This window comes from Heterodontus francisci, unplaced genomic scaffold, assembly GCF_036365525.1.
Source record: "Heterodontus francisci isolate sHetFra1 unplaced genomic scaffold, sHetFra1.hap1 HAP1_SCAFFOLD_128, whole genome shotgun sequence".
Classification (NCBI taxonomy): Eukaryota; Metazoa; Chordata; class Chondrichthyes; order Heterodontiformes; family Heterodontidae; genus Heterodontus; species Heterodontus francisci.
Window position 1 is genome coordinate 654,763 of NW_027141423.1, and position 27,349 is coordinate 682,111.

Genomic DNA, 27,349 nt, shown 5'->3' on the forward strand with positions numbered 1-27,349 from the left:
TGTCATCACTAATACACAGGTGATAATATTGCAGTTAATTGTTAAATTAGATGTCATCACTAATACGCCGGGGATTATATTCCAGTTAATTGTTAAATTCGATATCATCACTAATACACAGGTGATAATATTCCAGTTAATTGTTAAATTAGATGTCATCACTAATACACAGGTGATAATATTCCAGTTAATTGTTAAATTAGATGTCATCACCAATACACAGGTGATAATATTCCAGTTAATTGTTAAATTAGATGTCATCACTAATACACAGGTGATAATATTCCAGTTAATTGTTAAATTAGATGTCATCACTAATACACAGGTGATAATATTCCAGTTAATTGTTAAATTAGATGTCATCACTAATACACAGGTGATAATATTCCAGTTAATTGTTAAATTAGATGCCATCACTAATACACCGGGGATTATATTCCGTTTAATTGTTAAATTAGATATCATCACTAATACACAGGTGGTAATATTCCAGTTAATTGTTAAATTAGATGTCATCACTAATACACAGGTGATAATATTCCAGTTAATTGTTAAATTAGATGTCATCACTAATACACCGGGGATTATATTCCGTTTAATTGTTAAATTAGATATCATCACTAATACACAGGTGATAATATTCCAGTTAATTGTTAAATTAGATATCATCACTAATACACAGGTGATAATATTCCAGTTAATTGTTAAATTAGATATCATCACTAATACACAGGGGATAATATTCCAGTTAATTGTTAAATTAGATGTCATCACTAATACACAGGTGATAATATTCCAGTTAATTGTTAAATTAGATGTCATAACTAATACACAGGTGATAATATTCCAGTTAATTGTTAATTTAGATATCATCACTAATACACAGGGGATAATATTCCAGTTAATTGTTAAATTAGATGTCATCACTAATACACAGGTGATAATATTCCAGTTAATTGTTAAATTAGATGTCATCACTAATACACAGGTGATAATATTCCAGTTAATTGTTAAATTAGATGTCATCACTAATACACAGGTGATAATATTCCAGTTAATTGTTAAATTAGATATCATCACTAATACACAGGTGATAATATTCCAGTTAATTGTTAAATTAGATGTCATCTCTAATACACAGGTGATAATATTCCAGTTAATTGTTAAATTAGATATCATCACTAATACACAGGTGATAATATTCCAGTTAATTGTTAAATTAGATATCATCACTAATACACAGGTGATAATATTCCAGTTAATTGTTAAATTAGATATCATCACTAATACGCAGGTGATAATATTCCAGTTAATTGTTAAATTAGATATCATCACTAATACACAGGTGATAATATTCCAGTTAATTGTTAAATTAGATGTCATCACTAATACACCGGGGATTATATTCCGTTTAATTGTTAAATTCGATATCATCACTAATACACAGGTGATAATATTCCAGTTAATTGTTAAATTAGATGTCATCACTAATACACAGGTGATAATATTCCAGTTAATTGTTAAATTAGATGTCATCACCAATACACCGGGGATTATATTCCGTTTAATTGTTAAATTCGATATCATCACTAATACACAGGTGATAATATTCCAGTTAATTGTTAAATTAGATGTCATCACTAATACACAGGTGATAATATTCCAGTTAATTGTTAAATTAGATGTCGTCACTAATACACCGGGGATTATATTCCGTTTAATTGTTAAATTAGATATCATCACTAATACACAGGTGATAATATTCCAGTTAATTGTTAAATTAGATATCATCACTAATACACAGGTGATAATATTCCAGTTAATTGTTAAATTAGATATCATCACTAATACACAGGGGATAATATTCCAGTTAATTGTTAAATTAGATGTCATCACTAATACACAGGTGATAATATTCCAGTCAATTGTTAAATTAGATGTCATAACTAATACACAGGTGATAATATTCCAGTTCATTGTTAAATTGGATATCATCACTAATACACAGCGGATAATATTCCAGTTAATTGTTAAATTAGATGTCATCACAAATACACAGGTGATAATATTCCAGTTAATTGTTAAATTAGATGTCATCACTAATACACAGGTGATAATATTCCAGTTAATTGTTAAATTAGATGTCATCACTAATACACAGGTGATAATATTCCAGTTAATTGTTAAATTAGATGCCATCACTAATACACAGGTGATAATATTCCAGTTAATTGTTAAATTAGATATTATCACTAATACACAGGGGATAATATTCCAGTTAATTGTTAAATTAGATGTCATCACTAATACACAGGTGATAATATTCCAGTTAATTGTTAAATTAGATGTCATCACTAATACACAGGTGATAATATTCCAGTTAATTGTTAAATTAGATGTCATCACTAATACACAGGTGATAATATTCCAGTTAATTGTTAAATTAGATGTCATCACTAATACACAGGTGATAATATTCCAGTTAATTGTTAAATTAGATGTCATCACTAATACACAGGGGATAATATTCCAGTTAATTGTTAAATTAGATATCATCACTAATACACAGGTGATAATATTCCAGTTAATTGTGAAATTAGATATCATCACTAATACACAGGTGATAATATTCCAGTTAATTGTTAAATTAGATATCTTCACTAATGCACAGGTGATAATATTCCAGTTAATTGTTAAATTAGATATCATCACGAATACACAGGTGATAATATTCCAGTTAATTGTTAAATTAGATATCATCACTAATACACAGGTGATAATATTCCAGTTAATTGTTAAATTAGATATCATCACTAATACACAGGTGATAATATTCCAGTTAATTGTTAAATTAGATATCATCACTAATACACAGGTGATAATATTCCAGTTAATTGTTAAATTAGATATCATCACTAATACACAAGTGATAATATTCCAGTTAATTGTTAAATTAGATATCATCACTAATACACAGGTGATAATATTCCAGTTAATTGTTAAATTAGATGTCATCACTAATACACAGGTGATAATATTCCAGTTAATTGTTAAATTAGATGTCATCACTAATACACAGGTGATAATATTCCAGTTAATTGTTAAATTAGATATCATCACTAATACACAGGTGATAATATTCCAGTTAATTGTTAAATTAGATGTCATCACTAATACACAGGTGATAATATTCCAGTTAATTGTTAAATTAGATGTCATCACTAATACACCGGGGATTATATTCCGTTTAATTGTTAAATTAGATATCATCACTAATACACAGGTGATAATATTCCAGTTAATTGTTAAATTAGATGTCATCACTAATACACAGGGGATAATATTCCAGTTAATTGTTAAATTAGATATCATCACTAACACACAGGATATAATATTCTGGCTAACTGTTAAATTTGATGTCATCACTTGTGCACAGGGGGTAATATTCTGGTTAATTGTTAGATTCGACGTTATCACTAATGCACTGGGTCGAGTATTCTGGTTAAATATTAGATTAGATGTCACCACTAATACACAGGGGATAAGATTCTGGTTAATTTTTAAATTAGATGTCATCACTTATACACAGGTGACAATATACTGGTTAATTGTTGCATTGAATGCCAATACACATGCACAGGATATAACCTGTTTAATTGTTAAATTAGATGCCATGACTAATACACAGGGGATAATATTTTGGTTTACTGTTAAATTAGATGTCATCACTAATGTTTGGGGGTAATAAAGCACTAGGAACGTAATTTAGGAACAGGTCCTTGAGGATCATAATCTGCGGATCACTGCCAGAGCCATGTGCAAATTGTTTTTGGGATAAGAATAATATGGAAGTTAACACGTGGCTAAGGGAGTGGTGTGGGAAAGAGGGGTTCCATTTCATAGGGCATTGGCATCAGTTTTGGAACCGGGGGATCTGTACTGATGGGACCATCACCACCTGAACCAATCTGGAACCAGTGTTCTAGCGAAACGTATAAATAGGGTGGTCTCTAGGACTTTAAACTAGTGACTCGGGGGGAAGTGAAAGGGAAAACGACAGGCAGTATGATGATAAATAAAAAGGTAAGCAGCAGGCTAACATGTGTGCAGGAGGGTTTAGGTTCAAGGCAGACGATAAAAGAAACAGAAAGGAAGGATAACTCAGGAGTTATTAGAGATGTTGGGAATCATGAGGGTAAGAAAGCTAGCATCAAGGCACTTTACCTGAATGCTCGTAGCATTCGTAACAAGGCTGATGAGTGAACGGCACAAATCATCGAGAATAAATATGATTTGGTAGCCATTACGGAGACATGGTTACAGGTTGGTCACGGCTGGGAGTTAAATATCCAGGGGTACCAGACTATTCGGAAGGACAGACAGGAAGGTAAGGGAGGTGGTGTAGCTCTGATGCTCAAGGACGACATCAGGGTGGTGCTGAGAGATGATATAGGTTCGATGGAGAATGAGGTTGAGTCCATTTAGGTGGAAATTAGAAACTCTAAGAAGAAAAAGTCATTGATAGGCGTAGTCTATCGGCCACAAAATAATAACATCACATTGGGGCGGGCAATAAACAAAGAAATAACTAATGCCTGTAAAAATGGTATGGCAATTATCATGGGGGATTTTAATCTACATGGAGATTGGTCGAACCAGCTCAGTCAGGGTAGCCTTGAGGAGGAATTCGTTGAGTGTATCCGAGATAGTTTTCTTGAACAGTATGTAATGGAACTGACGAGGGAGCAAGCTATCCTAGATCTAGTCCTGTGTAATGAGACAGGGATAATTAATGACCTCATGGTTAGGGATCCTCTTGGAAGGAGTGATCACAGTATGGTTGAATTTAGAATACAGATGGAGAGTGTGAAGATAAAATCCAATACCAGGGTCCTGTGCTTGAACAGGGGGGACTACAATAGAATGAGGGAGGACTTGGCTAAAGTGGACTGGAAACAAAGATTTTACGGTGGAACAGTTGACGAGCAGTTGAGGACTTCAAAGCAATTTTTCAAAGTGCTCAGCAAAGTATATTCCAGTGAAAAGGAAGGACTGGAAGAAAAGGGGTAATCTGCCATGGGTGTCTAAGGAAATAAGGGAGGCTATCAAATTGAAAAAGAAGGCATACAAAGTGGCCAAAAGTAGCATGAAACTAGAAGATTGAGAAAACTTTAAAGGTCAACAGAAAGCAACAAAAAGAGCTATAAAGAAAAGAAAGATGGAACATGAGAAAAAACTAGCACAGAATATAAAGACAGATAGCAAAAGTTTCTATAAATATATAAAACGAAAAAAGAGTGGCTAAAGTAAACGTTCATCCTTTCGAGGGTGAGAAGGGGAATTTAGTTATGGGATATGATAAAATGGCCGAGGCATTGAACAGGTATTTTGTATCGGTCATCTCAGTGGAGGACATTAATAACATGCCAGTAATTGACAAAGAGACGAACGTAGGTGAGGACCTGGGAACAATCATTATTACAGAAGAGGTTGTGTTGGTCAAGCTAATGGAGCTAAGGATTGATAAGTCTCCTGGCCCTGATGGAATGCATCCCAGGGTACTAAAGGAGATGGCGGGAGAAATAGCAGGTGCACTGACGGTAATTTTCCAAAATTCGCTTGACTCTGGGGTAGTCCCAGTTGATTGGAAAACAGCAGATGTGACGCCACTGTTTAAAAAGGGAAGTAGAAAAAAGATGGGGAATTATAGACCAATTAGCTTAACCTCTGTAGTGGGGAAGATGTTTGAGTCTATTATCAAGGAAGAAATAGCAGGGCATCTCGATATAAATTGTCCTGTTGGGCAGACGCAGCATGGGTTCATGAAGGGCAGGTCATGCTTGACAAATCTTTTGGAATTCTATGATGACATTACAAGCAAGGTGGACAATGGGGACCCAGTGGATGTGGTGTACCTAGATTTCCAAAAGGCCTTCGACAAGGTGCTGCACAAGAGGCTGCTGCATAAGATAAGGATGCATGGCGTCAGGGGTAAAGTATTAGCATGGATAGAGGATTGGTTGACTAACAGGAAGCAGAGAGTGGGGATAAAGGAGTGCTATTCTTGTTGGCATTCAGTCACTAGTGGTGTGCCTCAGGGATGCGTGTTGGGACCGCAATTATTTACAATTTATAGAGATGATTTGGAGTTGGGGACCACGTGTAGGGTGTCAAAGTTTGCAGATGACACGAAGATGAGTGGCAGAGCAAAGTGTGCAGATGACAGTGAAACTTTGCAGAGGAACATAGATACATTGAGTGAGTGGGCAAAAGTCTGGCAGATGGAATACAATGTTAATCAATGTGAAGTCATTCATTTCGGTAGGAGTAACAGGAAAAATGATTATTACTTGAATGGTAAAAAGTTGCAGCATGCTGCTATGCAGAGGGACCTAGTTGTCCTTGTGCATGAATCGCAGGAGGTTGGTCTGCAGGTACAGCAAGTAATTAGGAAGGCAAATGGAATTTTGTCCTTCATTGCTAAAGGGATTGAGTTTAAAAGCAGAGAGGTTATGTTGCAGCTGTATAAGCTACTGGTGAGGCCGCACCTGGAGTACTGTGTGCAGTTTTGGTCCCCTAACTTGAGAAAGGATATACTGGCACTGGAGAGGGTGCAGAAGAGGTTCACTAGGTTGATTCCGGAGTTGAGGGGGTTGGCTTATGAGGAGAGACTGAGTAGATTGGGATTATATTCATTGGAGTTCAGAAGAATGAGTGGGGATCTTATAGAAGCATATAAAATCATGAAGGGAATAGATAAAATACAAGTAGAGAGGATGTTTCCACTGGCAGGTGAAGCTAGCCTCAAGATTCGAGGGAGCAGATTTAGGACTGAAATAAGAAGGAACTTCTTCACCCAGAGGGTTGTTAATCTATGGAATTCCTTGCCCAGTGAAGTAGTTGACGCTTCTTCAGTAAACGTCTTTAAAGCTAAGGTAGATATCTTTTTGAATAATAAAGGAATTAAGGGATACGGTGGGAGCGCGGGTAAGTGGATCTGAGTCCACGAAAAGGTCAGCCATGATCTTATTGAATGGCGGAGCAGGCTCGAGGGGCCGGAGGGCCTACTCCTAGTTCGTATGATCTTTTGATCTTATGATCTTATGAGATCATTAACTAATCCCACCTCGTTAAATAATATCAAATCTAGAGTAGCCTGCTCCCTGGTTGATTCCACAACATAGTGCTCCAAAAAACAATCTCTAACACATTCAATAAACTCCCCCTGGAGGCTACCCTTGCCAATTCGATTAATCCAGTCTATATGCATATTAAAATTACCCATGATTATTGCTGTGCCATTCTTACAAGTTCCCAGTATTTCCTGGTTCATATTGAGCCCCACTGCGGAACTACTGTTTGGAAACCTATAGATTACTCCCACCTTCTTTCCCTTGCTGTTTCTTATTTCTACCCAGACTGACTCTACGCCTTGATCTCCAGTGCCTAAATCACTTCTCACTACAGCATTGATCTCTTCCTTTACTAACAAAGCTACACCACCTTCTTTGCCTTCCTGCCTATCCTTCCGAAATACTGAGTACCCTTGAATATTCAATTCCCAAACCTGCTTTACCTGCAATCACGTCTCAGTTATCTCCACTAAATCAGACCCATTCGTCTCTATTTGCGCTGTTAACTCATTAATTTTATTCCGAATGCTTCGTGCATTCAGATACAAAACCTTTAAATTGTTCTATTAGTTCTATTATGTGTTCTTTTAATTTAGCCCCTAGCTGCTCATATTCCCTCGCTCTACCTACATCGTTGATACCTACATGGACCACGACAACTGGATCTTTCCCCTTCCACTCCAAGTTCCTCTGCAGCCCAGATGAGATATCATCCTGAACCCTGGCACCAGGCAGGCAACACAGTCTTCGCAACACTCGATCCTGACTACTGAGAACAGTTTCTATGCCCCTAACTATACTATCCCCGATGACGACTACATTTATCTTTTCTCCTCCCCCCCCCCCCACTCTTGAATGACACCCTGCATCACGATGCTGTGGTCAGATTCCTCATCCTCCCTACAGTCCCTGCTCTCGTCCACACAGGCAGAAAGAATCTCGAACCTGTTGGACAAGGATAAAGGCTGAGGCTCCAGCAGCGCTACCTCCTGGATACTTCTACCTGCCTCACTCTTAGTCACACCCTCCTGTCCCTGACCACAGGTAAAATTCAAGGTACCTAATGTAAGGGGTGTGACTGTCTCCTGAAACACAGTGTCCAGGTAACTCTCTCCCTCCCTGATATGTCACAGTGTCTGATGCTCAGACTCCAGCTCATCAACTCTCAGCCGGAGGTCCTTGAGCAGCCAACACGTGCTGCAGATGTGGTCACTAGGAACTACAATGGGGTCCAACAGCTCCCACATCATGCAGCTACAACACATCGCCTGGCACTGCATCTCTGATTTATTTAATTAGATTTTATTTTATATTTTAATTTCCTGCTGGTCCTGAGTTTTTAATTTGCAAAATATTCTCCTGTTCACCTTTAAAGCCAATTTAACATAGAATTCAACCAGCAGTTACTTACCAACCAATTAACTTATGGTTTTCCTGTGATGTCAGTGATTGTTTTTTTCTCTCTTTCTTTTTATTCCCTTAAATACTCTCTCTCTCTGTCTTGTCTCCGACTGTGTTCCTTTAGGCGCTTTTTTAAAGCTCTGCTCCCGCTGTGTTTTCTCTCTCTCTCTGGTCTCTCTCACTCTTTCAATCTCTATATATAATATGTATTCCTGCAACTAAATTGGTTAACTGGAAAAAATAAAAAGGAAAGGATTTTTATATTGTGGTTCTATGACAGAGCTGACAAAAAACACAAATAAATCACTTGCTCATTTTTTGAAGTTGACATCAGATGAGATATATTGTTCCAAACTGAGATGCAGTCCAACCTCTGAGCACGCAGAAAGGTTTTTTAAAAATAGTTATTTTACAGGCAGCTTTGAAAAGCTATTTAGCAGGCCTTCTTGAAATGCGGGAACAAGACAAAATGACACAATGAAATTCACCGACTGTTTTAGGGAATTGTGAGAAAACAAGATGGGTTATAATCTTCAATTCTTACTTGGAATTCTTTCATATTCCTGTATTTCTTTGGCACTTTAGCAGCAATTGACTGTTTTCTACTTCCAGAATGGATGCATGTACACTCTGACCAACAGCATGAGAGCTTGACAGTTTCCCAGTCAGATGTTCTGTGCCTGATGCTGGGTTTGTCCAATCAAAGATTGCTTGCCAATTTTTCTGCCCCTGTTGCCATGGTTTCTGCATTAAGCGGAGCCTAAACTAGGTTACACACTGAAATAATGCTGTAGTTCAACTCCCTCCATCCTCTTGACCAAAAGGCGTTTATCCAGCTTACTAAAAAATCTCTTTATTTAGTTTTTTTTAGCACAGCAGAGTCACTTTCATAACACCATTATTGTCAGAGCATCATAATCCCACATGACTATCAGCACCTGTAGCTCATCAACCTTATTTACCATGCTGCACGCATTCACAAACATGAAGAGTGCATCCTATTTAGATATTATTACATTCCCTTTTACTCAGACTCCAGTCAATGCTTTACCATTTAAATACTCTGGTGCGGTCTGTCTCACCCAATTCTCTTTCAACATGGGTTTTACTTCCTGATATTACTTCCAGGTACCCACATCCCTGCTCAGATGCAGACAATCAAAGGCACAGCCATGGTGATTATAGATAAAGAGAGAGATAGAGATAGAGGCAGACATGGAGATAGAGATGGAGATGGAGGCAGAGATGGCGATAGAGACAGCTTATGATTAAACATTCAAGTCAATGCCCTGATCAAAATATATATAATTCTGATTGCCGTGGGAGCAATGCATTTTCAGTTCAGTCCCGCCACTCCACAGATCGTCTAACATATCACTTTATACTTTCACATTAAAGAAATCCACAGCCGAATACAACCATCTATTAACCTCCAAATGAGGTGAAACAAACCAGGTGTCTTTAGATGAACAGATTAATGGTTTATTAGAAAAAAAATAAACTCTTAAACACGACTAAGATATAAATAACATTTTAAAAAAGTAAATAGAATAATGTCTGTGCCGATTTACGTTCTTGCCGAAGAAGAATCTTCCAATGTGGAAACGTCCAAGGTTGCTGTGAGGTCCTCGCAGCCATCCAATGCGAAAACAGAAAAACCTCCGTCACTGGGGAAACAGACCCCGCCCACAACCTCCGTCACACTGGAAAAAGGCCCCGCCCCCTCTCTTCCGTCACTGGGGAACAGGCCCCGCCCCAGTCAGCATGGTTAGCGGTCCCGCCCCCGTTCTGTCCCGATGATGACAGGCCCCCGCCCCAGTTCTGTCTCCATGGTGACAGGCCCCGTCCCATTTCCATAGAGGCAGACCACGCCCCTACTTCGCCCTCACCCTGGAAATAGGCCCGCGCCCCGACTCCCCCGTCATGCTGGAAACAGGCCCCGTCCCCACTTTTCTGTCACCGGGGAAACAGGAACTGCCCTGCTCCTCCGTCACCCTGGAAACAGGCCCCGCCTCCGATCTTTCTCCGTAGTGGCAGTCTCCACCCTCACTACGCCATCACCCTGGAAAATGGCCCCGCCCCCGGTCTGTATCTATGGTGAGAGACCCCGCCCGGCTCTGCCTCCATGGTGACAGGACCCGCCCCCACTCTCTATCTATGGTGACAGGCCCCATCGCCGCTCCATCTCCCTGGTGAATGGCCACAGCTCCCGCTAATGCATAGTGACAGGCCCGCCCCCCACTGATCTGTCACTCGTGCAATCAGCGTGTGTCATGCGTGTGTGTGTCTGTTTCAGTGCCTGGGTAGTGTTTTGTGTGTGAGTGCCCATGTGCGTGTGTGACATATATGTGTGCGAGAGAGAGACTGTGCGTGTGTGCGTGAGAAAGAGAGAATAGGTGTGTGCCTGTGTGCGTGCAAGAGAGAGAGAGCATGCGTGTGTGAGAGATATCGCTTGTGAGTGTGTGTGTATCTTTAAGAGTATGGGTGCGTGTTTTTGGAGAGAGAGCGTGTGTATGTGTGTGTGTGAGAGAGAGCGAGAGCATGTGTGTGTGTGTCTGAGAGAAAGAATCTGTGAATGTGTGTGGGTGAGAAAGAGCAAGTGTGTGCGTGAGGGAGAACATGTGTGTGTGCATGTGTGTGTGTGTGAGAGAGTCTGTGAACGTGTGTGTGTGTCTGAGACAGAGAGTGTGTGTGTGTGTGTTGGTGAGAGAGTTTGTGTGTATGTGTGTGTGAGAGAGCATGTGCTTGTGTGTGAGAGAGAGAGCGCATGTGTGTGTGTGTGAGAGAGAGACAGAGCCCCGAGAGAGAGCGTGTGTGTGTGTTTGTGTGTTTGTTTATCTGGTTCTCTGCCTGGAGTATGATTTATGTGTGCGTGAGTGCGTATGTGTGTGTGCCGTGTCTGATTGTGAGTGGGAGCGTGTGTGTGTATGTGTGTGTGCGTGTGTGGCTCATTGCCTGCAATGTGCGTGTGTTTTAGGTCTCAGCGCCTGGGTTGTGCTGTATGTCTGTGTGTCTGTGTGAGTGCCGCAGCGTTTCTGTTGTCCTTGTGTGTCTGTATGTCAGTACTTTGCTTTGCTGTGTATCTTTGTATTTGTGTGCGTGTGTGTATGTTTTATAACTCAGGGCCCAGGTTGTGGTGTTTGTCTGTGTGTGTGTGTCTGTGCTTATGCCGTACCTGTATGTCTGCGTCTCAGGGCCTGTGCTGTTCTGTCTTCGTGTGTGTGAGTGTAGGTGTTTGTGTGTGCCTGTTTGTGTCTGTGTGTTTTTGTTTCTTTGTGTGTGGGTGGGAGTGGGTGAGTGAGTGTGTGCGGCTCAGGACCTTGGCTGTGCTATGTCTGTGGGTGTGCTTGCAAGTGCTTTGTCTGTGTTTGTGTGCATGAGTGTGTGTGACTCAGGACTTGGAATCTGTGTGTCTGTGTGTGTGTGTGTGTCAGGGCCTGGGTTGTGCATGTGTCGTCATGTATGTGTGTGCGTGCCTGTTTGCACGCGTGCATGTGTGTGCCTCAGTGCTTCTGTATGTCTGTGTGCGTGTGTATCGGGGCCTGGGCTGTGCTGAGTGTTTGCATGTGTGTCTGTGTGGGTTTGTCTCACGGCAAGTGTTGTGCTGTAGATCTGCATGTGCGTGTGTGTGGGTTTTATGTCTCAGGCCCTGGGTTGTGCTGTCTGTCTATGTGTGTGTTTGTGTGTGCGTGCTTGCGTGGGTTCGTATCTGTATTTGTGTGCGTGTGTGTGTGACTCAGTGCCTCGTCTTTGCTCTGTGTGTCCGTGTGTGCGTGTGTGTGTGTCTGTGTTTGTTCTGTGCCTTGTGTGTGTGTGTTGATATGTGTTTCTCAGGGCCTGGGTTGTGCTGTGTACTGTGTGTGTGCGCGTGCATATGTGTATGTGTGTGTCTCATGGTTGAGTTGTGCTTGGTGTCTTTGTGTTTCTCTGTGTGTGTGTGCGTTTGTGTGTATGTGTGCGTGTATGTGCGTCTGAGGGCCTGGCTATGCTGTGTATTGTGTGTGTGTCTCAGTGTTACTATAGTGCTGTGCGTGCATCTGTGTATCTCCGGGTCTGGGTTGTTCTTTGTGTGTGTGTATGTCTGATTCAGTGCCTAGGGTATGAGGTATGTCTGTGTGTGTCTGTGTGTTTGCCAGTGATTGTGTTGTGCCGTGTATGTGCTTCAGGGACTGAGCTGTGCTGTGTATGTGTGTGCATGTATGTGCGTGCGTGTGTCTGTGTGGGTCTTTGTGCATCTGACTCAGTGACTGATGTGAAAAATGTGTGTGTGTCTGCTTCAGTGGCTGTCGTGTCATGTATCTGTGTGTCTGTGTGTTTGTGATTGTATATGGTTCTGTGCCCGGGCTGTGATGTGTGACTGTCTGTCTTTCTGTGTGTCTGTATTTCATGGCCTGGCTTGTGATGTGTGTCCATTCGTGTCTCTGTGCCTTTTTGTGTGCGTGTGTGTGTGTGTGTGTGTGTGTGTGCGTGCGTCTGCATTTCTTTGTGTGTGCTTTATGTGCGTATGTCTCAGTGTGTATGTGGTGCTGTATATGTATGTCTGCTTGCTACCGTGTGTGTGTATCTGTGTTTGTGTGTGAGTGTGTGTGTGTGTCTGTTGGTGTGTGTTTGAGTGTGTCTGTGCGTGCAAACGCACGCACATGTGTGTGTGTCTGTGTGTGCTTTTGTCTCAAGGCCTGGGCTCTCTCTGTGGCTGTTTGTGTGTGTGTGTTCCTGTGTTTGTGTGCGGGCGGGTGGGGGTGTGTGTGTATGTGGCTCAGGGCCTAGGTTTTGTCTTCGTGTATGTGCTCGCGCACATGTATCTGTGTGTGGTGCTGTATGTGTGTGTCTGTGTGCATGTGTCTGTGTTTGTGCGTGAGTGGGTGTATTTGTGTGCATATGTGTGTGTGTGTGCACATGCACGCGCATGTTTTTTTTTATTCTTTCATGGGTTGTGGGAGTCGCTGGCCGGGCCAGCATTTGTTGCCCATCCCTAATTGCCCTTCAACTGAGTGGCTTGCTATGCCATTTCGTGAGCATGTAAGAGTCAACCACATTGCTGTGGGTCTGGAGTCGCATGTCGGCCAGACCAGGTAAGGACAGCAGATTTCCTTCCCAAAAGGACATTAGTGAACCAGATGGGTTTCTACAACAATCGGCAATAGTTTCATGGCCATCATTAGACTAGCTTTCAATTCCAGATTTTTATTAATTGATTTCAAATTCCACCTTCTGTTGTGGTGGGATTCGAACCCATGTCCCCAGACCAATACCTGGGTCTCTGGGTTACTAGTGCTGTCACAATACTAGTACGCCACAGCCTCTCCAACAATGTGCGTGTGTCAGTGTGTGGGTTTGTCTCAGGGCCTGGGCTGTGCGTGTGTCTGTGTGCGTGTGTATGCATCTGTGTTTGTGTGTGGGTGGGTAGAGGTGGGGTGGGTGTGTGGCTCTCGGACTGGGATGTGCTTTGTGTCTTCATATATGTGTACGTGCACATGTATGTGTTTGTGCCTGTGTGTGTCTGTTTGTGTTTTATGTCTCAGGCCCTGGCTTGTGCTGTGTGTGTGTGTGTGTGTGTGTGTGTGTGTGTGTGTGTGTGTGTGTGTGTGTGTGTGTGTGTCAGTGTTTGTGCTGTATTCTATGTGTTTGCATGTGCGTCTGAAGACTGGATTGATCTTTGTGTCTTTGTATGTGTGAGTGTGTGTCTCCGTGTTTGTGCTGTGTTTCAGGGCCTTGTTTGTGCTGTGTACTGTGTGCGTGTGCGTGTGTATGCGGGCATGTGCGTGTGTGCGTTTGACTCAGTGCCTAGGGTATCATATGTGTCTGTGTGCGTCTGTGTGTGTGTCTCAGTGTTTGTGTTGTGCTGTTTATGTACCTCAGGGACTGTACTGCGCTGTATGTGCGTGTGTGTATTTTATGTATGGGTCTGTGTGTCTGTGTGGGTCTGTTTGTATCTGGCTCATTGACTGGTGTATAAAGAGTGTGCGTGAGTGCGTGTGTATGTCTGTGTGTGTCGTGAGAGGGTGTGTATGTGAGTGTAAATCGTTCTGCGGCTGGGTTGTGATGCGTGTCTGCATGTGTGTGTCTCTATGTCATGGAATGGCTTGTGACGTGTGTCTATTCGTGTCTCTGCGCCTGTGAGTGCGTGTGTGTCTGTGTGTGTCTCACTGATACTGTTGTGCTGTGCGTATGTGCGTGTGTGGCAGTGCATGGGCTGTGTGTGTGTGTGTGTGTTTATTTGTATGCGTCTGTGTGCCTTTTAATATCTCAGGGCGTGTGTTGTGCTGTGTGCATGTGTGTGTGTTTCTGTGTGTGTGTGTTTGTGTCACGGCGGTGTTGTGCTGCGTGCTCTGTGTGTGTGGGTGTGCTTGTGCACGCCTGCATGTCCGTCTGAGTTTGCGTTTGTATCAGGGCCTGGGTTGTGCTGGGTGTCTGCGTGCATGTGTGTGTGTGTGTGTCTGTATCTGCGTGTGCGCCTCAGTGATTGTGTTGTGATGTGTGTGCGTGTATATATCACAGGAACTGGGCTGTGGTGTGTGTGTGCGTGCTTGTGCACGCCTGCATGTGTGTCTCTGTGTGCGTTTGTTTCAGGGCCTCGTTTGAGCTGTGTGTCTGCGTGCGCGCGAGTGTGTGTGTGTGTGTATCTGTGTGTGTGTCTCAGTGATTGCGTTATAGAACATAGAACATAGAAAATACAGCACAGAACAGGCCCTTCGGCCCACGATGTTGTGCCGATCCTTTGTCCTCTGTCAAGGACAATTTAATCTATACCCCATCATTCTCCTTTATCCATATACCTATCTAAAAGCCATTTGAAAGTCCCTAAAGTTTCTGACTCAACAACTTCCCCAGGCAAGGCATTCCATGCCCCGACCACTCTCTGGGTAAAGAACCTTCCCCTGACATCCCCCTTATATCTCCCACCCTTCACCTTAAATTTATGACCCCTTGTAACGCTTTGCTCCACCCGGGGAAAAAGTTTCTGACTGTCTACCCTATCTATTCCCCTGATCATCTTATAAACCTCTATCATGTCACCCCTCATCCTTCTCCGTTCTAATGAGAAGAGGCCTAGAATGTTCAGCCTTTCCTCGTAAGACTTATTCTCCATTCCAGGCAACATCCTGGTAAATCTCCTCTGCACCCTCTCCAAGGCTTCCACATCCTTCCTAAAATGAGGCGACCAGAACTGCACACAGTACTCCAAATGAGGCCTTACCAAGGTCCTGTACAGCTGCATCATCACCTCACGGCTCTTAAATTCAATCCCTCTGCTAATGAACGCTAACACCCCATATGCCTTCTTCACAGCCCTATCCACTTGAGTTGCAACTTTCAACGATCTATGCACATAGACCCCAAGGTCTCTCTGCTCCTCCACATGCCCAAGAACTCTACCGTTAACCCAGTATTTTGCATTCGTGTTTGTCCTTCCAAAATGGACGACCTCACACTTTTCAGGGTTAAACTCCATCTGCCACTTTTCAGCCCAGCACTGCAACCTATCCAAGTCCCTTTGCAGACGACAATAGCCCTCCTCGGTATCCACAACTCCACCAACCTTTGTATCATCTGCAAATTTACTGACCCACCCTTCGACTTCCTCATCCAAGTCGTTAATAAAAATCACAAACAGGAGAGGACCCAGAACTGATCCCTGTGGCACGCCACTGGTAACTGGGCTCCAGGCTGAGTATTTACCATCTAAGACCACTCTCTGCCTTCTATCAGTTAGCCAATTCTTAATCCAACTGGCCACATTCCCCACTATCCCATGCCTCCTGACTTTCTCCATAAGTCTACCATGGGGGACCTTATCAAATGCCTTACTAAAATCCATGTACACCACATCCACTGGTTTACCCTCATCCACTTGCTTGGTCACCTGCTCAAAGAATTCAATCAGGCTTGTGAGGCAAGACCTACCCCTCACAAAACCGTGCTGACTGTCCCGAATCAAGCAGTGTCTTTCCAGATGCTCAGAAATCCTATCCCTCAGCACCTTTTCCATCAACTTGCCTACCACCGAAGTAAGACTAACTGGCCTGTAATTCCCAGGGTTGTTCCTATTCCCTTTCTTGAACAGGGGCATAACATTTGCCACCCTCCAATCACCTGGTACCACCCCCGTCAACAGAGAAGATGAAAAGATCATTGCCAGCGGCTCTGCAATTTCATCCCTTGCTTCCCATAACATCCTTGGATATACCCCGTCAGGCCCGGGAGACTTGTCTATCTTCAAGTTATTCAAAAACCCCAACACATCTTCCCTCCTAACGAGCACTTCCTCGAGCTTACCAGTCTGTTTCACACCGTCCTCTTCAGTAATACACACCTTCTCATTCGTAAATACCGAAGAGAAGTACTCATTCAAAACCTCACTTATCTCTTCCGGCTCAACACACAGTCTCCCGCTATTGTCCTTGACCGGACCTACGGTCCCCCTAGTCATCCTCATATTTCTGACATACGCGTAAAAGGCCTTGGGGTTTTCTTTTATCCTACCCGCCAAGCATTTTTCATGCCCTCTCTTAGCTCTCCTAATCCCTTTCTTCAGATCCTTCCTGGCCATCTTGTATCCCTCCAGAGCTATGCCTGTGCCCTTTTTCCTCAACCTTATATACGCATCCTTCTTCTTCCTAACAAGACTCTCAACCTCTCTTGTCAACCACGGTTCCCTCACATGACCATCCCTTCCCTGTCTGACAGGGACATGCTTATCAATGGCCCCTACTATCTGCTCCTTGAAAAAGTTCCACATTTCGACCGTGCCCTTCCCTGCCAGCATATGCTCCCAACTTATGCTCCTCAGTTCCTGCCTGACAGCATCATATCTACCCTTCCCCCAATTGTAAACCTTGCCCTGTTGCACATACCTATCCCTCTCCATTACCACAGTGAATGCTACAGAATTGTGATCACTATCTCCAAAGTGCTCGCCCACCAACAGCTCTATCACTTGCCCTGGTTCATTACCTAGTACCAAATCCAATATTGCCTCCCCTCTGGTCGGGCAGTCTACATACTGAGTCAGAAAAGCTTCCTGGACATACTGCACAAACACTACCCCATCCAAACTATTCGATCTAAAGAGTTGCCAATCAATATTTGGGAAGTTGAAATCCCCCATAATTACTACCCTGTGACTTCTGCTCCTTTCCAAAATCTGTTTCCCAATCTGCTCTTCCACCTCCCTGCTGCTATTGGGGGGCCGATAGAAAACTCCCATCAAGGTGACTGCTCCTTTCCTGTTCCTGACCTCAACCCACAGTGCCTCAGTCGGCAGATCCTCCTCGAAAATTCTTTCAGCAGTTGTTACACTATTTCTAACTAACAATGCCACCCCCCCCACCTCTTTTACCACCATTCCTAATCTTATGAAAACATCTATGACCAGGTACCTCCAAGAACCATTCCTCCCCCTCACCTATCCACGTTTCAGTGATGGCCACAACATCGTAGTCCCAAGTGCCCATCCACGCCTTCAATTCACTCACCTTATTCCTGATGCTTCTTGCGTTGAAGTATACGCACTTTAACCCTTCTCCGTGCCCATCTGTCCTCTGCGACAGTGCTACCTTCCCCAATACCTCACTACACTCTTTGTCTTTCTGAGTGGACCCACTGGTCCCTGGACTACAAGTCCGGTTCCCATCCCCCTCCCAAACTAGTTTAAACCCTCCCGAACAGTACTAGCAAACCTCCCTCCCAGGATATTGGTGCCCCTCTGGTTCAGATGCAGCCCGTCCTGTTTGAACAGGTCCCATCTTCCCCAGAATGCAGTCCAATTATCCAAGAACTGGAAGCCCTCCCTCCTACACCATTCCTGCAGCCACGTGTTCAGCTGTGCTCCATGATGTGTGTGTCTATATATCTCAGGGACTGGGCTATGATGTGTGTGGGCGTGTGTGTGTACGTGTGAGTGTGTGCCTGCAGGCCTGGATTGTAGTGTGCGTGCGTGTGTCGGAGTGCATGTGTGTGCCGGAATGCCTGGATTGCAGAGTGTGTGTGTGTGAATGTGTTAGAGAGAGAGATACGTGTGAGTGCCTGAATGCCTGAATTGCAGTGTGTATGTCTGTGCATGTGTGTGTATGAGTGTGAATTTGACTGGCTTCGTGCCTGTGTTGTGATCTGTGTTCATGTGTGTGTGTGTGAGTGTATGTGTTTCTAGACCAGTGCCTAAATAGTGATCTGTGTGTGTGTCCGAGTGTGTCTATCTGTGTGTTCGCGAATGAGTGTGTGTCTGGCTCAGGGTCCAGGGTGTGACATGCGTCTGTGTGTGTGTGTCAACGTGTTTCTCCGTGTTTGTGCGTGTGTGTGTTTGTGTGCGTGTCTGTGTGTGTGTGTGTATCTGGTGTGTTAGTGAATGAGTGTCCGAGTGCGTCTGTGTGTGTGTTTATCTGTGTGTGTGTTTATCTGTGTGTGTGTGTATATGTTTGAATTTTACTGGTTTAGTGACTGTGGTGTGATCTGTATTCATGTGTGTCTGTGTATATTTTTGTTTAGCTCAGTGCCTGAGTTGTATCCTGTGGATGTGTCCGAGTGTGTCTGTCTGTGTGTACCCGAGTGTGTTTGTGTCTGGCTCAGCATCCTGGGTGTGACCTATGCCTGCGTGTGTGTACGTGCATCTGGGTCTGTGTTTCTGTATGTGTGTCCCCGTGTGTCTGTGTGCGTTTGTGTGTGTGTGTTTGTCTGTGGGTGTGGGTGTGTGCGTTTGTGTGCGTGTCTGTGTGTATGTGTGTGGGTGTTTTATGTCTCAGCGCCTGGGTTGTGTTGTGTGTGCATTTCTGTGTGGATGCGCTTGCGTGTATTTATATCTGTATTTGACTGTGTGTGTGGTGTGTGTGTGGTGTGTGTGTGCGTTTGTATCGGGGCCTGCATTGTGCTGTGTGCTCTACGTATGTGTGTGCGTTTTTGTCCCTCTGTGTGTGTCAGAGATTCTGAGGTAATATGTGTGCGTGTATATTCAGAGCCTTGTCTATTGTGTGTGTGTGCGTGTGCGCACAAGCGTCTTTATGTCTGTGTGTGGGATTGTCTCAGGGCCTGGGCTTTGCTGTGTTTCTGCATGTGTGTGTGTGCGCGTGCGTCTGAGTGTGTGTGTGGTGGTGCCAGTGCATGTTTCCCAGTAATTGTGTTGTGAATTGTGTCTGCATCTGCATATCTCAGGGCCTGGGCTGTGGTGTGTGTGTGTGCTTGTGCCAGTGCTTGTTTCTCAGTAATTGTGTTGTGTATTGTGTCTCGTGTGCAGATCTCATGGCCTGTGTGTGTGTGTGTGTGTGTGTGTGTGTGTGTGTGTGTGTGTGTGTGTGTGTGTGTGTGTGTGTGTGTGTGTGATTGCACACGCTTGTGTGTGTGTCTGCGTGTGCGTTTCTATCAGGGCCCAGGTTGTGTTGTGTGTGTGTATGTATTTTATCTCTCTGGGTCTGGGTTGTGCTGAGTGTGTATGTCTGTGTGCATGTGCATGCGCACATGTGCATGTATGTGTGTGTTATTGTGTGTGTGTTTCAGGGCCTCGGTTGTGCTCTGAGTGTATGACTGTGTGGATAGAGTCAGAGAGTCATAGAGTCGTACAGCATAGAAACTGGCCCTTCGGCCCACCGCGTCCATGCTGACCGTAATGCCGATCTATACAAATCACACCTGCCTGCATTAATTCCATATCCTTCTATGCCTTGCTCATTCAAGTACCTGTCCAGATGCCTCTTAAATGTCGCTACTGTTCCTGCCTCCACCACCTCCTCAGGTAGCTCATTCCAGATACCCACAATGCTTTGTGTGAAAAATTTGCCCCTTTGCACCCTTTTAAACCTCCTCCCTCTCCCCTTAAATCTATGCTCTCTAGTTGTAGTCACCCCTACCATGGGAAACAAACTCTGGCTATCTACCCTAGCAATGCCCCTCATAATTTTATATACCTCGATCATGTCCCCTCTCAGCCTCCTTCGCTCCAGGGAAAACAGAGCCAGCCTATCCAATCTCTCTTTATAACTCAAGCCCTCCAAACAAGGCAACATCTTTGTGACTCTTTTCTGCACCCTCTCTAGCTTAATCACATCTTTCCTGTAGTGCAGCGACCAGAACTGCACACAGTACTCCAAATGCAGCCGAACCAACGTTATGTACAACGGTAACCTGACGTCCCATCTCTTGTACTCAATGCCTCGGCTGATGAAGGCAATCATGCCATACGCCTTCTTCACCACCCTGTCTACCTGTGTTACCACTTTCAGGAAACTATGCATTTTCACCGCAAGGGCTCTCTTCTCAACGACACTCGCCAGGGCTCTGTCATTCACTGTATATGTCCTGCCCTGGTTCAACATCCCAAAATGCATCACTTCGCACTTATCTGCGTTAAATTCCATTTGCCAATCCCTTGACCACTTTCCCAATTGATCTATATCCTGTTGTATCCTAAGACAACCTTCTTCACTGTCCACTATACCACCAATTTAGGTGTCATCTGCAAACATACCAATCAAGCCCCCTACATTCACATCCAAGTTAGTAATATATATGACAAAGAACAGAGGGCCCAGCACCGATCACTGCGGCACTCCACTGGTCACCGGCCTTCACTCTGAAAAAAAACAACCCTCCACTACCACCCTCTGCCTACCATCATCAAGCCAATGTTGTATCCAATTAGCTAGCTCACCCTAGATCCCATGTGTTCGAAACTTCTGGACCAGCCGATCATATGGGACCATGTCACGGGCCTTGCTAAAGTCCATGCAGACAACGTTCATCGCCCTGCCCTCGTCAATCCTCTTAGTCACCTCCTCAGAAAACTCTATCAAATTCTTGAGACATGATTTCCCACGCACAAAGCCATGCAGACGATCCCTAATCAGACCTTACCTTTCCAAGTGCATACAAATCCTGACTCTCAAAATCCCTTCTAATAACTTTCCCACCACTGATGTAAGGCTCACCGGCCTGTAGTTCCCTGGCTTAACCCTGCTGCCCTTCTTAAGTAAAGGCACAACATTAGCTATCCTCCAGTCTGCCGGTAGCACACCCTTGCTTCCCATAGCATCCCAGGATACACCTGGTCAGACCATGGAGATTTATCCACCTGAATGCGCTTCAATACCTCCAACACCTCCTCCTTTGTAATGTTGATATGCTCCAGGATATCGCTGTTCCCTCCCTTGAACTAACTAGCTTCCATGACCTTCTCCACGGTAAATGCGGATTGTACGGATGAGAAGTACTCATTTAAGACCTCGCCGATTTACCGTGGCTCCACACATAGGTTACCACACAGATCCTTAAGGAGGCGTACTCTCTCCCTAGCTACCGTTTTGCTCTTAGTCAAGAAGGCATTCGGCATGCTTGCCTTCAGCGGTCGGGGCATAGAGTATAGAAATTGGCAAGTCATGTTGCAGCTGTACAGAACCTTAGTAGGGACACACTTAGAATATTGCGTGCAATTCTGGTCGCCACACTACCAGAAGGACGTGGAGGCTTTGGAGAGGCTACAGAGGAGGTTTCCTAGGATGTTGCCTGGTCTGGAGGGCATTAGCTATGAGGAGAGGTTGGAAAAACTCGGATTGTTTTCAGTGGAACGGTGGATGTGGAGGGGCGACATAATTGAGGTTTACAAAGTTATGAGCGGCATGGACAGAGTGGATAGTCAGAAGCTTTTTCCCAGGGTGGAAGAGTCAGTTACTAGGGGACATAGGTTTAAAGTGAGAGGGGCAAAGTTTAGAGGGGATGTGCGAAGCAAGTTTTTTACACAGAGGGTGGTGAGTGCCTGGAACCTGCTGCCAGGGGAGGTGGTGGAAGCAGATACGATCGCGACGTTTGAGAGATATCTTGAAAAATATAGGAATAGGAAGGAAATAGAGGGATATGGGCCCCGGAAGTGCAGAAGGTGTTAGTTTCGGCAGGCATCAAGATCGGCGCAGGCTTGGATGGCCGAATGGCCTGTTGCTGTGCTGCACTGTTCTTTGTTGTTGTTGTCTTTGATTCTCCTTTATCTTATCTGCCAGGGAAATCTCATGGCCCCTTTTCGCCCTCCTAATTTCCTTCTTAAGTGTACTCCTACATCCCCTGTATTCCTCGAAGGACTCGCTTGATCCCAGCTGCCTATACCAGACATATTCCTCCTTCTTTGTCCTGACCAGACCCTCAATATCCATCGTCCACCAAGGTTCCCTAAACTTGCCAGCCTTGCCCTTCCATCTAACAGAACCGTGACGGCCCTGAACTCTTCCTATCTCACTTTCAAAAGCCTCCCATTTGCCAGACGTCCTTTTACCTGTAAACAGCCTCTCCCATTCAACTTTTGAGAGTTCCTGTCTGATGCCATCGAAATTAGACTTCCACCAATGTAGGACGTCATCTTGAGGATTGGTCCTCTCCTTTTCCACAACTATTTTGAAGCAAATAGAGTTATGGTCACTGGTCCCAAAGTGTTCCCCCACTGACACATCAACCACCTACCCAGGCTCATTTCCTAAGAGGAGGTCGAGTGTAGCCCCTTCTCTAGTAGGGCCATCCACATACTTCTTCAGAAAACTATCCTGGACACACTTAACACATTCTTCCCCATCTGTTCCCTTAGCACTAAGGCAGTCCCAGTCATGATTAGGGAAGTTAAATCACCTACTATTACTACACCTATCGGTGATTTCCCTACATATGCTCCTCCAATTCCATTCGAGTATTGGGGGTCCTATAGTATGATGCCATCAAAGTGATCACCCCTTTCTTATTTCTAAGTTCTACCAAAATGGCGTCGCTGGACGTCCCCCCACCCCCCCCCCCCCACACCCCTCGCCCCGGGATATCCTGTCTAAGTACTGCCGTGATGTCCTCCCTAATCAATAGTGCAACTCCCCTTCCTCTCTTACCTCCACCTCTGTCACACCAGAAGCATCGGTACCCCGGATCATTGAGCTGCCAGTCCTTCTCATCCCTCAACCACGTTTCCGTAATAGCTATAATACCACACTCCCATGTACCGATCCATGCTTTGAGTTCATCTGCCTTACGTGTAAGGCTTCTTGCATTAAAGTAAATGCAGTTTAGCCGACCAGACCTTCCACGCTCCCTGTCCTGCCCATGCCCGGCCTGCCTACTGGACTTGATTGCTTTAACCTCTACATTTGCCTCTGCTATCCCATCGAAGAGACTACTCCTGTGAGTGGGTGGCTGTACCACTTCAACTGGGATTAACAAAGGCCTGTTTTGATATGGCTCTTTTCTGGTGTTTGAGTGGGACTCAGTATCACTGCTGCTGGGGTTCACACTGTCCTGGTTTGAGTTGGCTGCTTCCTGGATTGTGAGTGGAACTTAGTACTATTCCAGCTGGGATTTACACTGGCCTGGTTGGAATTGACCCTTTCCTGGGGTGTGAATGGCTTTCAGTTGCACTCCATCTGGGATTAAAATAGACCCTGTTTTCTTTGGCTCTTGCCTGGTCCGTGAGTGGGACTCAGTATCAATCCAGCTGGGGTTAACAAGGGCCTGGTTAGAATGGGCTCTTTCCTGCGATGTCAGTGGAACGCAGTACCACAGCGACTGGTATTAACATGGGTCTAGTGTGAATTGGGCCTTTTCTAGATTGTGAGTGGGACTCAGTTCCACTCCAAGTGGGCGTAACACAGGTCTGGTTTGAATTGGCCCTTTGTTGGTGTGTGAGTTGGACACAGTACCACTCCAACTGGGATTAACACACTCCTGGTTTGAATTGGCTCTTTGTTGGTGTGTGAGTTGGAGTCGGTACCACTCCAGCTGGTATTAATTGTGACCTGGATTGAATTGGCTCTTTCCTGGTGTGTGAGTGGGATATAGTACAAGTCCAAGTAGGTTTATAACAGGCCTGGTATTTTTTGGCTCTCTCCAGGAGGGTAAATGGGACTCAGTATCACTCCAACTGGGATTAACACAGGCTTAGTTTGAATTGACCCGTTGTTGGTTTGTGAGTGGGAGTCAGTACGGCTCTAATTGGATTAATAAAGGCCTGGTTTGACTAGCTCTAGCCTCTTATTAGTGTGGGACTCAGTACCACTGCCCTTGAGATTAACAGAAGCCTGGTTCGCACTGTCCCTTACTTTCACTATGAGTGGGACTCAGTGCCACTCCAGATGGGGTTAACAGAGTGCCTGGTTTGAATTGGCACTTTCCTTGTGTGTGAGTGGGGCTCAGTATCATTCAAGCTGGGGTTACCACAGGCCTCGTTCCAATTGGCCCCATCCTGATGTGTGAGTGAGGCTCAGTTCCATTGCAGCTTATTTTATAAAAGGCTTGGTTTGAATTGGCCATTACCTGGTGTGTGATTGAGTCTCAGTACCACTCCAAATGCGATTATCACAGGCCTGCTTCGAACTGTCCCCTGCACAGCCGGAATTTTAAGTGACATATATTGTGTCCATTTTAAGTGACATGCACTGCATCCATTTTAAGTGCTATGCACTGCGAACATTTTAAATGACAGTCTGTGTGACTGTTTGATGTCACCTGCACTGCGGCCATTTTAAGTTACATGTGCTGCTGCCATTTTAACTGATATGCACTGTGGTCTGTTTGGAATGAGACCAGGCGACGGCAATCATTTTCAATGTTGTCGGTCAACGGCAGTGAATGTAACAGGTCATAAATGAGAATAAAGACTGATAGAGAAGAATAAATTATAAACAATCATAAAGGATTATAAAGATTTACAAAGTGTTAGGAAACATTATAAACAGTTTATAAAGGTTATAAAGTTCTGTAAATGCCTATAATGAATATAAACGGTTATAAATAATTATCAGGATTATTTTTATTATAATGTGATTATAAAGATTCAGAAAGATTCTGACTGAAGTATCCCGTCACCGTGGAATGAGGCCCTGCCAATGCTCCCCGTTACCCTAGAAACACGCACCGCCCCCACTCTTCCATCACCCTGGAAACAGGCCCCTCCCGCACACCTGTCACCCTAGATGAGGCCCCGCCCCCACTCATCCTTCGCAATGGAAACAGCACCCCCCACATCTGTCATCTGGAAGCAGGCCCTGCCCCGACCCCACCGTCAACCTGGAAACACACCACGCCTCCACTCCTCATCCGCGGGGCAAAAGGCCCCGCCCTAGCCCCCATCACCAGGGAAACAGACCGCGGCCCCACTCCCCATCACCAGGAAAACAGGTCCCGCCCCCACTCCGCCGTCACCGGGGAAACAGAACATGCCCCCATTGTTCTGTCCAATGGAAAACTGCCCCGCCCCTCTCCCGTCACCCTGGAAACAGGCCCCGCCCCCGTTCTGCCTCCATAGCGACAGGCCCCGACCCCGTTCCCCTTCACCGGGAACACAGGCCTCGCCCCTACTCCTCATCACCGGGGAAACAGGCCACGCCCCATCTCTGCTGTCACTGGGTGAAGCGACCCGCCCCCACTCCTCTGACCAATGGGAACAGGCCCCGCCCCCATTCACTGTCATCGTGAACCAAGCCCCGCCCCCACCCCATCACCCTGCATACAGCCCCCGCCCCCTCCTGTGATCATTGAATGTATTTCACAATTGTAGTGAAGGGATATTTCAGCACATTCTTCAACTGCTCTCTGAACTGGGTCTGGGTCACGCCGTAAATTGCAGTGTTTGTGCAGCAACTCAGGAGCTGCAGCATGAAGCCCAATTCCCGCAGAAAATCAGGTAGATAAACAGACACAGATTCGGACATATACATTCGCCTCCACATCGACCACACCATTATCATCGCCCAAAACAGGATGAAATTACCCGAGATAACTAAGAGTAAAATGATGGATTTCCTTCGGCTCTCCATTTCTGGGTCTCTGTGCCTCTGTCCACTTCTGTGAGCCCGGAGTCTCCTGCGTCCTCTGTTGCTCATTAAAATGTGTCTGACGGTGAGAGCGTTGAGCAGCAGAATCAGCACAAATGGGATGACCGGGGTTAGAATGTTGTGGAGGAACTCGATTGTTGTCCAGACTCGAGAGAAATAAACGTCGATTGTTACACAACAAAACCATGGGAGGTTGTACAGCGAATACCAACCCGTTAACATAAAAAACCAGAAGATGTTCTTTAAACAGCTCAGCACAGTCACTGTTCCCACAACCACAGCCGACGTTTTCTCACTGCAGTAGTTATTTTTCAGATTCTGACAACAAATGGCCACAAATCGATCAAAGGTGAAAGTGACGGTGAACCAGACAGAACAGTCTGTGGCTGCGTAAAGCAGGACGGCGTGGATATTACACAAGGGGATGCCATACAGGAACTGAAACTGTTCCTTATAAACAATGGGAATGTGTCTCAATATCAGGTCCAGGATAATGACCAGTAGATCAGCCGCTGACATGGCCACCAGGTACCGAGTGACACATTTGGAGAGACCGCACTTTTCCCGAGACAGTATCCCAATCGTCAGCACGTTAACTGTGAGGAAGGGATATCTTTTATTTGTTTTTGTTTTTTATTTTTTTATTCAGAGATACAGCAATGGAACAGGCCCTTCGGCCCATCGAGTCTGTGCCGACCATCAACCACCCATTTATACTAATCCTACTAATCCTCATCCCATATTCCTGCCATATCCCCACCTGTCTCTATATTCCCCTACCACCTACCTATAATAGGGGCAATGTATAATGGCCAATTTACCTATCAACCTGCAAGTCTTTGGTGGTGGGATGTAACCGGAGCACCCGGCGAAAACCCACGCAGACACAGGGAGAACTTGCAAACTCTGCACCACTGCGCCACTGTGCCACCCTATATAAACAGGGGAATTATACATCAGGCTGTAGCAAAGTTACCAGATTGATTGAGGACTTATTGAGATTTATAAATGTGTTCCTGTATCCAGTGATGTATTAAA